We start from the raw sequence: 4,310 nt of genomic DNA on the forward strand, positions 1-4,310 counted from the left end.
AAGGACCCGGACCGGGAATCGAACCCGGGTTGTCCAAGTGGTAAACGTGTGCCCTACCATATCAGCCATGGTAGGGCCTCATTACCATTTTTTTCTGATTACTAGAGTTAATTTTTTCGTAACTGGCTGTTTTCGCAGAGTTCTACACACAACTACAACAAAACTAACGCCAAACTCGAAAGAAAATATAGATACATTGCAAACTCAAACTAAGGTTGATGAAGGCTATATACACCTTTGTCACATTTTTTTCTCAAATCATTCACAGAAACCATTTTGATTAACACAAACATGCACACACACACGGCAACAACACACATGTGGTATAAATGATGCATTAGTGGAGTTTGACTTTTGCATTGCACTAATATGTAGGCACACACACATATTCACACAAAACTCACATCAGATGCACACACGCACACGCACACGCACACGCACACGCACACACACACACACACGCACGCACGCACGCACGTACGCACGTACGCACGCACACACACACACACACACACACACACACACACACACACACACACACTCTTACTCACACACACACACACTTATACACACGACTACAGTATCTTCTCTTTTGTGCAACAGGGTTACTTCCCCCAGCAACTTCAAAGTGGCCAAAAAAGACACATCTGTTTTGCATTACTGCACTCGCAGAGTGGGAGTTCCTCCTCTGAGCGGGAAGCAGAGGCCGACTTGCGACTTCCCATGATCCTTCACTTCCCATCATATGACCATAAGCAACCCCATGATGAGTTGTCTCAGTCAACAGGACTAAATCTGAATATGGGAACAACCATCCATCACTGATGATGACGAGCAGCTGATCGCCAGCTTCTCAAAAAGTGATAATTAGAGGTGCTAAAATATACAGTATAATGTGCTAAAGATGTATTATGTATGTGGAGAACTAGACCTGTGGGCTATAGAACTAGCTATAGAACTAACAAAGTTCAAGTTGAGATTGCTACCTCTCAAAGCCAGCCTTGGCTTTCACTATATGTTTGTATCTGCTTTCAATTCCACATTTACCTAAGCCTAATTGTTGTACATCTGCTGATTGTTCAAGTGACATGTGACATAACGAAGCATAAATGACAATAGAAACTGTCTTACTAGATAGATAGATACCTCTGCACACTGTTGGTTTTAGTACTTATCATTTTTTTTAATACATGTTCCAGTTAGGGATGGCGAAAATGTAAAAAATCTGAACTGGCTACTGAGACTCATTAACCGGTGGTTAACCGGTTAACCGGTAATCTTAACCCTATTCAGACTGGGCTTTTTTGGCATTCCTGGGCCTGGGGGGGGGCTCTTTTGACCCCCCCCTCATAACTCATGAACGGAATATCGTATGACTACGAAACTTGGGGGAGATGATCTACATATGGACATCTATGAATGACATAATTTTTGTGTAATTATCTATTATTATGACGTCATTATGACATCATTATGTTATTATGTCCAAAATCTCGCCATAATGGATTTTCCAACAAATTTAGGTAATGCACTTAAATTTTAATGATTTTATGCTTCAAACCACTTAAATACTCACAAAGTTGTCTGATGCTAATGGAAATAACAAAAAAATATGAAAATATATGGCGTCATAGATATGGCTAAGTGATTTTTGGTCAGACATACCTGTCAGAAAACCGTTGCCATGGCAACAGAAAAAATGCTAAACCTAATCTTTCGGTACCTAACTGTAGCCAACTAAATGTTAGGAAAAGTCACAAAGTTTCGTAGTCATAGCTTAAGTCGTTAAGGAATTATACGACATCAAAGTTGGTGCGGGCACTTTTAGCCCCCCCCCAGTCTGGATAGGGTTAAATGAAACAACGCCTGATATGCACAACACAGCACTGATTTTTTTTGTTTATTTTTCTCATAAGCCTCTTTTTTTGCTGTGCAGACACTACCTGTCATGTCCAGCAAGTGTTGCCAGATGGAAAATGCTGCATTATCGTACAAATCTCAAAATTATCGTTTTTGGGAGGAAATTATTATTATTATTATTATTATTATTATTATAACCGGTTAACCGGTGGCAAAACAATTTAACCGGTTAACGTTGATCTGGTCGACTAGCGGTTAAACGGCTACCGGTTAACATCCCTAGTTCCAGTACTTTACCATTCTTGTGACCATGGGTAAGCGGTTAGGGCGTCAGACTTGTAGCCCAAAGGTTGCTGGTTGCTGGGGGGAGTAATCAACCAGCGCTCTCCCCCATCCTCCTCGATGACTGAGGTACCCTGAGCATACCGTCCCGCCGCACTGCTCCCTAGGGGCGCCATTGCACGGGTGAGGCATAAATGCAATTTTGTTGTGTGCAGTGTGCAGGGTTCACTTGTGTGATGTGGAGTGCTGTGTCACAATGACAATGGGAGTTGGAGTTTCCCAATGGGCTTTCACTTTCACTTTCACTTTCACTTTAGTTTTGTCTGACTCTCTTGTCTGTTTCATTTCTTCTTTAAGAAGAAAGAAAAATCAACTCAGTGTTTTTTTCACCAGTGCTTCTACAGTAATTTCCATGCTACATAGAATTTGTGCAATGGGTTATCAGTTTCAGTACAAAGTGCTCTCTTTCTTTTTTAGACATTTCTGGCTGTTTGGGCCTGCGCAAGCATCAAATAAACTTAAAACTTTGCTTTACACTGAAAAACTCTAACCATAATCCTATCAACCTACTCATACTCAAACTAATAATGCAAGGATTTTCCCCCCGCTAACCAACATATGCTAATACATCTACTGTATACAGCCATCATAAAATGTCATGGCTTATACATAAGCTTTTGTAGTGGATGAAAATCCATGTCTATCCACTTAATCAGAATGCTTCTGTTTAATTGCCCAAGGCCCTGTATTTGTGGTTTTCTGCCGCGGTTTCATTCAGACCTTGCTAAGACCTTGAACGATTGATAGATTGGTGAGCGTGCTTCACATGCGATGACCTCATCATTGGAGCAGTAAATCTTCCCACCAGCGTCAAGAGAAAGAATTCCTCTGGGCAATATAGCATAGGCTACTGGGGGCGGGGGTGTTCTGTTGATATGTGCTACCTCATCGAAATGAGCTTCCAGCTGTTAACATAGATCTAACGAGAGCCATAGTAAGAGTTAGGCCAATTCCATTGAGGGCTACCTCCCTGTTCCATTCTTACACAAACATGGCGGCTCATGGAGCTGTTGACACACAGATCGCCATTGACATAGTTCCAGTAAGTGAGTGTCGAACACAGAAAGTGTCGTACAGGTAATTCATTTTAATTCCTTTTTACATCATATTTGCTTGTTATGTAGTGGTTCACACAAAAAGAAAGCCGCTGCCTAGAATTATTTAAATCTACAAAAATCATATCACCAGCCGACTTCCTGCAACCCGGTTGTCACAACTCTGAATTCCATGGCTCTGGCAATAACATCTCCCCTAACCCTTCCCCTAATCCTAGCCACTGATCCAGGAGCAGGCTGTAGCGTAGCTTAATGGGTAGGCCATATTGACAGTATTGACAGTACAGTACCCCTCCTCCACCCACTTCTCCTTTTCCTCCTCCTCCTCCCCCCTTCTCTCCCCTCCTCCACCCACTTCTCCCTTTTCTCCTCCTCCTCCACCTCTTCCCTTCTCTCCCCGTCCTCCCTCCCCACCACTCCCCCTCTCCTCCCTCCATCCTCTCCTCCTCTTCATCCCCTCCCCCACCCTCCCGTCTTCAATTAGTGTGCAGTACATAATGTGAGGAGTCAGCAATAACTGTCAGCTGGGTCGGACAGGAGAGAACAGCTATTATACAGTAGGCTGGAACAAATATGACACATTTGCTAACAAGGCGAGGCACAGGTCTCCAATGGACGCTTACTGTAATACGACTGAAAGATTTTGCCTCTATTTTATGCTTGTAAACAGCTTTTGGGTAAAATAAATGCAATCAGTAGCCAACAAACAAACTAACACATAAAGATATTAGAGAAGATTGAGGAGAAGAAGAAAGGCAGCTACAGGCTGTTTCATGGGCATCTGGGACTGTCCCTGAATTCAGAGTCTATTTACAGTGCAGTATTTTGGCATCAACTTGATGGCATTTGCTATTTTGTCAGGGCGGTGGGGGGTGTCATGTGCTATCGTTGTCTGGCACATATGTGAAACATCACCCTCATCCCACCCCACCACCCGCCACCCACCACCACCTCTCTGCACAAGGTAATGAGTCCTGCCATGCCATGACCAACCCAGACATCAAACAGACTTAGAGAGGCAGACTAGACAACACACTGACCTCACTTTTAGAC

The sequence above is a fragment of the Engraulis encrasicolus genome, chromosome 5, assembly GCF_034702125.1.
Source record: "Engraulis encrasicolus isolate BLACKSEA-1 chromosome 5, IST_EnEncr_1.0, whole genome shotgun sequence".
NCBI lineage: Eukaryota > Metazoa > Chordata > Actinopteri > Clupeiformes > Engraulidae > Engraulis > Engraulis encrasicolus.